A 10776-nucleotide genomic window follows, 5' to 3' on the forward strand; every position below is an offset into this window, starting at 1 on the left:
ATGAGGAAGTGCAGAGCAGAAATAGGTTGTAAGCAGCAAGTGCAATCATCCAGATACAGTTAGAAAGTTAAATAAAAGTGAATTTACAATGGGTTGAAGATCAACATACCCAGAGTTCAAGCAACCAAAAGCATCAGTTCACATTAAATCAGAGGTGGTGAACTATGGCCCCTTTATGACTTGTGGACTTCAACTACCAGAATTCCTGAGCCAGCCATTTCCATAAAGGGGTCATATTTCCCCACCCCTGCATTAAGTGAATAGGGGAGTTCAAAACTGCCGCACATTGATACTAATTAAATATAGATGGGGCCTTAGATTTCAGTAAGGTGTGTGCAGGATTTGATTGAAGCCCAGGTGTTGAGACACCGTAGGATAATTTAGAACAGGTTATTATCGATCTGGGATTTTATTCACAGGTCTGAACCTGTTCTCCTACCAGTTCTTCCTTATTGGATACTTCATGACGCAATTCACCTTTTCAGATCTCTGGATGAGAAAAGGGGCTACAGCAAAAGCTTGATAAACTGTGTACAGGTAGACTTTGACTTACGACCATTTGTTTAGCGATCCTTCCAAGTTACAACAGCAATGAAAAATAGGGATCTACAACCGGTCTTCAGGCTTATGACCATTGCAGCATGCTCAGGGTCATGTGAACAAAATTTGAGCATGTGTGTTGAGCACCATCATGCACTTATGATGTTGCAGCGTCTTGGGATCATGCGTGATCACCATTTGTGAACTTCCCAGCCAGCTTCCAACAAGAAAAGTCAATGGTGGGAGAGGGGAAGTCAGATTCGTTTAATGATTATATGATTCACTTTAACAACTGCAAAGAGCTTTGGTGGTGCAGTGGTTAGAATGCATTACTGCAGGCTACTTCTGCCAACTGCCTGCAGTTTGGCAGTTCGATTCTCACCAGTTCAAATTGGCTCAGCCTTCCATCCTTCCGAGGTCGGTAAAATGAGGACCCAGATTGTTGGGGGCAATAGGCTGACTCTGTAAACCACTCAGAGAGGGTTGTGAAAAACATTGTGAAGTGGTATATAAGTCTAAGGGCTATTGCTATCTCTGCCCGCTTGCCTGCCTGCCTGCCTGCCTGCTTGCCTGCCTGCCTGCCTGCCTGCCTGCCTGCCTGCCTGCCTATCTATCTATCTATCTATCTATCTATCTATCTATCTATCTATCTATCTATCTATCTATCTATCTATCATCTATCTACTTGAAGCAAGAAGGTACATGGACTGAGGTAGATGGAACGAGGGGCCATTTAGAATAGAATAGAATAGAATAGAATAGAATAGAATAGAATAGAATAGAATAGAATAGAATAGAATAGAATAGAATAGAATACTAGACTAGACTAGACTAGAACAGAACAGAACAGAACAGAACAGAATACTAGACTAGACTAGACTAGACTAGACTAGACTAGACTAGAACAGAACAGAACAGAACAGAACAGAACAGAACAGAATAGAATAGAATAGAATAGAATAGAATAGAGCTGGAAGGGACCTTGGAGGTCTTCTAGTCCAGCCCCCTGCTTAAGCAGGAGAACCTATACCATTTCAGAGAAATGGTTGTCCAGTCTTTCCTTAAAAACTTCCAATGTTGGAGCATTCACAACTTCTGGAGGCAGATTGTTCCACTGGTTAATTGTTCTCACTGTCATACATTTGAAGATCTGGGAACCAACTTGGGGAGAAATTGACCTGGGGAAAGAAATCTGTGCATTTGCAAAACGTTGAGGCTGACTTGATGGCACGCATCAGTCAGTCTTAGGAATTCACGGAAGAGATGGTACAGCATGACTGATTTGCTAACTACCTGGGAGAATGGAAAATAAAAAGCAATGCCAGAAATTCATATTAGGAATGGGGAAATGCAAAAATTCTCCTACCTAGGAAGTGTGCAAAGAGCATGCATTAGTGCAGAAATTACGTGTTGTGTGTTGTTATTGTTTTTTTTAAAATGGATGTCAGGATTTAACTTGTTAGCACAACCCTGAACCTTCAGGTAGAATTTGTTTTCCACCACCTCCTTATCTCTTAACAAGACATCACCAGTTCTTGTTCTCCTTTCTTACTCATCACTGCATGGCTTGATCTAGATTAAGATTTAGCATTTGGGCTTAGCAAATTGCAACCCATCACTTCTATCTCTTCCCCTGATCTGAACAGGTCCTCTCAGCGCATAATGAGTTTATTCATCAGTGGCAGGACCCCCAAACGTACTGAGATCAGAGAAAGTAACCATGAATAGAGGTTAGTAATAGTAAACTAAAGTTGGAAAGGACCTTGGAGGTCATCTAGTCCAACCCCCTGCTCAGGCAGGAAACCCTATATCATTTCGGACAAATGTCTGTCCAGTTTCTTCTTTAAAACTTCCAGTGTTGGCGCATTCACCACTTCTGGAGGCAGGTTGTTCCACCGGTTAATTGTTCTAACTGTCAGGAAGTTTCTCCTTAGTTCTAGGTTGCTTCTCTCCTTGATTAGTTTCCACCCATTGCTTTTTGTCCTGCCTTCAGGCGCTTTGGAGAATAGCTTGATTCCCTCTTTTTTGTGGCAGCCCCTGAGATATTGGAAGACTGCTATCATGTCCCCCCTCGTCCTTCTCTTTGTTAAACTAGACATACCCAATTCCAGCAGCTGTTCCTTATATGCTTTAGCCTCCAGTCCCCTAATCATCTTTGTTGCTCTTCTTTGTACTCTTTCTAGAGTCCAATATCTTTTTCACATCGTGGTGACCAAAACTGGATGCAATATTCCAAGTGTGGCCTTACCAAGGCATTGTAAAGTGGTATTAACACTTCACATGATCTTGATTCTATCCCTCTGTTAATGCAGCCTAGCACTGTGTTGGCCTTTTTGGCAGCTGCAGCACACTGCTGGCTCATATTTAAGTGATTGTCCACTGGGACTCCGAGGTCCCTCTCACAGTTACTATTATTGAGCAAGGTATCCCCTATACTATAGGTGTGCATTTGGTTTTTCTTGCCTAAATGTAGAACCTTGCTTTTTTCACCATGTCCCCTTAGTCCCATTCATACTCTCACCTGAGCTCCACATGTGTCCTTTCCAGCAAGAAAAAACAAACCAAACACAAACTGCACGATACAGATTCAAAAACGGTGCTTAATCTGATTACAGAACATAAACTTTGGGTAAGAACACCGATACTGAGTGACAACGCCTCCTGGTGGTCATAATCATTTTTGTATTTTTTTTGTTTGTTTCTGCTATTGTTAATTTAGCTATTGGTTTCGTTGCTGCATTTGCTATCAGAAGGGAACCTAAGTTGTCCAGAGACTGTCTACATCAGAGATGCCAAACTCGCAAAGTCACGTGACGTGTCACGACATATCACGACTTTTTTTTTGCCATTGCTGGCAATGGGGTGGGCACGGTTTCGCTATGATGCATCGGCAGTTTAACACCCCTGCTCTACATTAAAGCAGCCTATACATTCTAGTGGAAAAGTATAAAATAAAAAAAAGAAATACGTGTTGGATAATTTGAGTGCAAGGTAAGTCAATCTAAGCCCCAGCAAGCAATGAAATCATATAATAATAATATAATAATAGTAGTAAAGTTGGAAGGGACCTTGGAGGTCATCTAGTCCAACCCCCTGCTCGGGCAGGAAACCCTACACCATTTCGGACAAATGGCTGTCCAGTCTCTTTTTAAAAACTTCCAGTGTTGGAGCATTTACTGCTTCTGGAGGCAGGTTGTTCCACTGATTAATTGTTCTCACTGTCAGGAAGTTTCTCCTTAGTTCTAGGTTGCTTCTCTCCTTGATTAGTTTCTACCCATTGCTTCTTGTCCTGCCTTCAGGTGCTTTGGAAAATAGCTTAATTCCCTCTTCTTTATGGCAGCCCCTGAGATATTGGAATACTTCTCTTGTCCTTCTCTTCGTTCATATCATATCATATCATATCATAATATCATCTCATCTCATATTGTTGAAAGAAAAGTCTTCATCCTGGTTCAGTCCAAGCTGGGGATAAACAACATGGCGACTGCTTTAGAAAGAAGGTTGCAGTTTATTGGAGAAGAGAGCCAGACAGAAAGATGGCTCTGGCAGAAAAGAGAGATGAACACATGTAGGGAATGGGTTTTTATACCCTCTGGAGCCTTTTCTTTGGAGTTGTTCCTGTGGCATGAACTTTGACCTGAGTCTGAGTGTGCCTTTCTGGTATTCTGATGGTGATGGGTTAATCCTATTATGTCCAAAGGTCATATCCTGCTTCCCTGGGGCTGGGGCTGATGACTCTTAGAGTTTGGATGGGGTATGTAGATTTTAGGTCTTTGTCTTCTTAATCTCCTAGCTCTCTGGATTTACATCTGCATCTCTGTAGAGCTGGTTTCTGCTTGGGGAAGGGAGACCTAGGACTATTAAGAAAACTGGGCATGCTTTCCTGCCTCTTTGAGAAAATATATTTTTCTGCCCCTTCTCTGAGGGCGTGACTTCCCACAATATCGTATCGTATCATATTGTATCATATCGTATCGTATCATATCTCATATACCTGTCCAGTCTGATATAAATCAACACATACTGGGAAAATAGATGTTGCTCTGAATGAAGCTAGCAGAATTATTACCGGAAGCCTTAAACCAGTAGTTCTCAACCTTTTTAATGCCGCAACCCCCAACTGGTCGTAAGTCAAGGACTACTCAACCAGTCGTAAGTCGAGGATTACTCAACTGGTGCAGCACCGTTTGCAGAATGGGACTTTTGGCGGGCTCAGCAGGGCAGAGACAGCCTGGACAATTCCTATTGGCTTTTGAAAGCCAATAGAATTAGACTCCATTCAAGAGAGTCTATTCTATTGGCTTTCAAAAGCCAATAGAATAAAAGGGAGTAGCACAGCTAAGGAAAAGGGGGGGGGAAATGGTGGACTGCATTGTTTGGCGACCCCCGTGAAATGGTCGTTCAACCCCAAATGGGGTCCTGACCCACAGGTTGAGAACCACTGCCTTAAACCAAACCCTCTAGATAAAATCTACCACCTAGCCAGCACTGCCTTGCCCATAGCAGTAGCATACAGAGGGAGACTCAGATCATCTATATCTAGACAACACCCTCTCTATAGCCTGCAAGAACTCAGCAGAGACTAAAATCTAGAAGGACTTTGAAGAATGTGAAAGCAGAGTGGACCTACGGAATACTACAAAGAACCATCCCTGGATCGAACCAAGGGAGGAACTGGTACCTGGGTCCGGCGAAAGCTGAGACGTATGGAAATTGTTGAATAGACTGCGCACAGGTACAATAAAGTCCAGAGACACTCTGAACAAATGGGGCGATCTGGTGGGTTTTGCCTTTTGCAATTGTGACATGTACATATGTACATATCTTCCGTTTGTGTTCCAATCAGTGTACATTTGCTGACCTCATGGCAGCGCGACAGAACACAATTAATGTTTCTAGTTTCTGGGCGAGATCCAGTGGTGGGATTCAGCTGGTTCGGACCACTTTGACAGAACCGGTAGTTAATTTTTTGTTGCCCAGGCCCAGAATGGACTTCTGGAAGTGGCATCCACTCTGTCAGAATCCAATTATATTTCATCTCTAGTTATCAACTATAGAAAACCCCATTTCTGCCTTCTCTGGATTCTGTCATACGATGAAGGGAAGGGGGTGAACAAAGGGGCTTTATGGCCCTCCCTTCCTTCAGTACACTTCAAAGGGACTGGATGTGGATACCACCAAAAGGACTAACCATAACAATGGGGCTATTACCTTCATGTAGTTTTCTTTGAAGTCTCCATCCAGCCGGCAGTAAGGAAAAGGGGGTGGGAGTGTAATGCCTGAGACTGTCGCTGGAAGAGGGGGGTGATTGGGTGGGGCTACTGGGGAACCCCTTAAAACCTTGAATGGGAGAGCTTGGCCCCCAAGTCCTGTCTAGAATGCCTGCAATCAGTTTCTCTTAATAAAGATGCCTGTTGGAAGAAAGATTCCAAGAGTTCTGTGTTCTTAAGATGCAAAGTGGGATGGGTCCTTACACACCCACAGAACCAGTTGTTCACATATTTGAATCCCACCACTAGCGAGATCTATTTAATTTGTGTATATTTTAATTTTGTATTTTAAATGTTATGTCATATAGTGTGCCTTATTTTAATTGAGGTGCTTCTGACATGAACAAGCAAATATCATATTTTGTAACATCATATCATCCTATCTCATCCTATCTCATATCTCATAGTGTTTAAAGTTAAATGCATTTTTTTTTCACTTGGGCTTTTTAATTCTGCCTTTTTATTTTCATTTTAATCTGTTTTTTTCCCCTTTTTGAAAAGCCTGCTGGCCTTTATCATTCTTAATCAGGCACCTCTTATGAGATTTATTAATAATAATAAAGTTGGAAAGGACCTTGGAGGTCTTCAAGTCCAACCCCCTGCTCAGGCAGGAAACCCTATACCATTTCAGACAAATGGCTGTCCAGTCTCTTCTTAAAAACTTCCAGTATTGGAGCATTCACCGCTTCTGAAGGCAGGTTGTTCCACTGGTTAATTGTTCTAACTGTTAGGAAGTTTCTCCTTAGTTCTCTTTTTGATTCATTTCCATCTGTTGCTTCTTGTCCTGCCTTTAGGCGTTTTGGAGAATAGCTTGACTCCCTCTTCTTTGGGGCAGCCCCTGAGATATTGGAACACTGCTATCATGTCCCCCCTCGTCCTTCTCTTCGTTAAACTAGACATACCCAATTCCAGCAACCGTTCCTTATATGTTGTAGCCTCCAGTCCCCTAATTATTTGTGTTGCTCTTCTCTGTACTCTTTCATAAAACCAATTCCAGAAAAGGAAATTGTCTTTCCCCTTCGTAGCAAATACAAAGAAGATTTTTGTGCCACTTTACCGCTGAATGCGTTATAACCACTGGTGGGATTCAGCCAGTTCGCACCGGCTGGGCAGAACCGATAGCTAATTTTTGTTGCCCAGGCCCAGAACGGATTTCCGGAAGCGGCATCCACACAGAAAACCGGTTGTCCACATATTTGAATCCCACCACTCCTTCCTTCCTTCCTTCCTTCCTTCCTTCCTTCCTTCCTTCCTTCCTTCCTTCCTTCCTTCCTTCCTTCCTTCCTTCCTTCCTCTCCCTCCCTTCCTGTGGTAGGATTCAGGCAGTTCATACCACTTCAGCAGAACCGGTAGGTAATTTTTTGTTGCCCAAGCCCAGAATGCACTTCCGGAAGCAGTATCCACGCAGAGAACCGGTTGTTCCCATAGTTGAATCCCACCACTCCTTCCTTCCTTCCTTCCTTCCTTCCTTCCTTCCTTCCTTCCTTCCTTCCTCCCTTCCTCCCTCCCTCCCTCCCTCCCTCCCTCCCCCCTCTCTCCCTCCCTCCCTCCCTTCCTTCCTGTGGTGGGATTCAGCCAGTTCGCACCACTTTGGCAGAACCGGTAGCTAATTTTTTGTTGCCCAGGCCCAGAATGGACTTCTGGAAGTGGCATCCACACAGAGAACCAGTTGTTCCCATATCTGAATCCCACCACTGGTTAACTCTTAAAGGTGCCCTTAGATTCTTTGTTGTGTGAAACTTCACATGGCTTTTCAATGTTCCTTTGAACATAGGCATCTCACAGTGAATACCTTCTCAAAAAACACCAAAACAACTTCCTTTTCTGGAACAGGTTTTATGAAATTTCGCAAGAAGGGCCCCATTAAAAGCCTACTTTGGTCTAGTGGTTAAGGCACCAGGCTAGAAACTAGCAAAGCATGACTTCTACTCCCACCTTAGGCATGAAAGCCGGCTGGGTGATTTTGGGCCAGGGATGGTAAACCACTTCTGAAAAACCTTGCCAAGAAACTGCGGGAGCTCATGCCGGCTGTCTCCAAAAGCCAGACGCAAATGAAGGACGGAAGAAAAGAAACTTAATTATGCTTTAGAGCAGTGTTTCTCAACCTCAACAACTTGAACATTTCCGCGGTTGAGAAATCTTGCTGGCCCCACCCAAGGAGGCAAAACAAAAAACAAAAACAAAAAAATCACCATCTCAGTTTCAGGAAGCAATGTGTGAGGTCAGAGGACGGGCATGCAACTGCAAAGTGAGGCACCTCCCAACTGGTTTCGGCCACAAAAAAAAAAAACTGATCCTGCCAGTTCTGAAATTCAGATGCATTGTCTGTCTTGGTTTTTTCAGCCCAGTTGCTCCTAAAGGTCCTAAAGCAGGGGTCTTCAAACTTGGCCCTTTGATGACTTGTGGACTTCAACTCCCAGAATTCCTCAGCCAGGCAAGCTGGCTGAGGAATTCTGGGAGTTGAAGTCCACAAGTCATCAAAGGGCCAAGTTTGAAGACCCCTGCCCTAAAGCAACGCCAGCCATTAATCTTCTCCAGTAGAGACCTCAAGAAGGGGAGTGCTTCTGCACAGCTGGCTAGGAAGCCAGTCTCTCTGTTGCCCTTACAGAATAGCAGTAGCACTTCTCAGACTTATATACCACTCTATAGAGCTTTACAACACTCTCTGAGCGGTTTGCAAAGTCAGCACATTGCCCCCCAACAATCTGGGTCCTCACTTTACCAACCTCGGAAGGATGGAAAGCTGAGTCAACCTTCAGCCAGTCAGGATCGAACTCCTGGCAGTGGGCAGAATTAGACTGCAATACTGCATTCTAACCACTGGGAAAGAAGGAAGGAGGGGAAGGGAAGGAAGGAAGGAAGGAAGGGCACTTATGTACCACTTCACAGTGCTTTACAGCCCTCTCTAAGGTTTACAGAGTCAGCATATTTGCCCCCCACAATCTGGCTCCTCATTTGACCAACCTCGGAAGGATGGAAGCTGAGTCCAAACTTGAGCTGGTCATGATCAAACTCCTTGCTCTGGGCAGAGTTTGTCTGCAATGGTACACTGTGCCACCCCTGCGAGGTAGTCCAGAGAGGAAGAACAAACCACGATACTAACACTACCTCTCTTGTAAGGTTATAGGAACAGAGTCTTGCGAATCTGAAAGCACTTGTCCCCTCCCCCGCTTTTACCTTCCAGAGAAGTAGGAAGGGTCCCTTTGGAGATGCTTCTCAGGGATTGAGATAAACTTTTGCATACGGTCACCTAAACTGTGGTTTCTTCTGCACTCTCCCAAGGCCATTCTCACAGGCCACTACAGAAGCTGAAGACAAATACGACTCCAAGGTCTTTGAGTTAGCCCTTCCTCTGGCTTTCCACAATGCCTTGAACCGTAGCCTAACTGTCTACCCTCCATTTATGGAACAAACCAACTTGCCCCCCTCCCCAAAAGAAACCCCTGTTAAAATAACCCAACTCAGTGAAATAAACAACTTCTTTACTTAGTGGGACATGATTTGCAACTGGGTTGGTATGCTTTCTTTTGGTGCGAGAAAAACAAAGTACATAAATACTTCCAAAACTATGCCATAAGGAGGCTAAAACATATAAGGAACGGTTGCTAGAATTGGGTATGTCTAGTTTAACGAAGAGAAGGACAAGGGAGGACATGATAGCAGTGTTCCAACATCTCAGGGGCTGCCATAAAGAAGAGGGAACTAAGCTATTCTCCAAAGCACCTGAAGGCAGGACAAGAAGCAACGGGTGGAAACTAATCAAGGAGAGAAGCAACCTGGAATTAAGGAGAAACTTCCTGACAGTTAGAACAATTAATCAGTGGAACAGCTGCCTCCAGAAGCAGTAAATGCTCCAACACTGGAAGTTTTTAAGAAGAGACTGGACAGCCACTTGTCCGAAATGGTGTAGGGTTTCCTGCCCGAGCAGGGGGTTGGACTAGATGACCTCCAAGGTCCCTTCCAACTTTACTATTATTATTATTATTATTACTTTCAGAGTGGGAGATAGTTAAAAAGAAAATTTATATGAAAATACCTGAGTGGCTTTCCACACTGGAAGCATTTGTGTATCCGAATTTAATTAATTATGATAAACTTGTGGCCTATAAAGATATTTTAGATAAAGAAGGAAAACTTAAAGATAGGCAAGAACTTCAACAAACTGTCATTGATTTAACATGGTGGTCATACTTGCAAATTCAAGCAAGATATGAAAAAGATGTAAAAGTAATGGGATTCTACAAAGAACAGACACTACTAGATAAATTACTTTTGAAAACAGATGAAAATCTGATTAAGAAACTTTATAAATGCCTGCTAAACTGGAAGATGGAAGAACAAGTGAAAGAAACAATGATAGTGTGGGCAAAGAATTTTGGTTATTCTATAGATTTTGAAGATTGGCAAAAACTATGGGATCGAAATATTAAATTTACTAAAGCAGTTGCATATAAGGAAAACTTATATAAAATGTTTTATAGATGGCACATGACACCAGTTAGATTAGAGAAAATATTTAAAAACGTATCAAATATGTGCTGGAAATGTAACAACAACCAGGCACTTATTATCATCTCTGGTGGATATGTCCTAATGCTAAAAAGTTTTGGTTTAAAATCCATATGTGGCTAGAAAAGATGATTAAAATACAGATAGAATTTAAACCAGAACTCTGTTTGTTAGGAATATTAGGTTTGAATTATGGAAAAGAGAATGAGTATTTAATATTGCATGTGTTGACAGCTGCAAGAATAATATTTGCCCAATTTTGGAAAAATGAAAATTTACCATCTGACCAGACTATAATAACAAAAATACTTGAATGTGCAGAAATGGATAGATTGACTTTAGAAATGAAAGAGAAAAAAGACACAATTTACTTTAAAACATGGGGAAAATTTTATTATTGGTTAGAAACACGCTAGAATGAGAAAAGTTATGAAATTTAAAGAGATAATTGATAATT

The sequence above is a fragment of the Crotalus tigris genome, unplaced genomic scaffold (genome assembly GCF_016545835.1).
Source record: "Crotalus tigris isolate CLP2741 ecotype Arizona unplaced genomic scaffold, ASM1654583v1 scf7180000021504.189830, whole genome shotgun sequence".
NCBI lineage: Eukaryota > Metazoa > Chordata > Lepidosauria > Squamata > Viperidae > Crotalus > Crotalus tigris.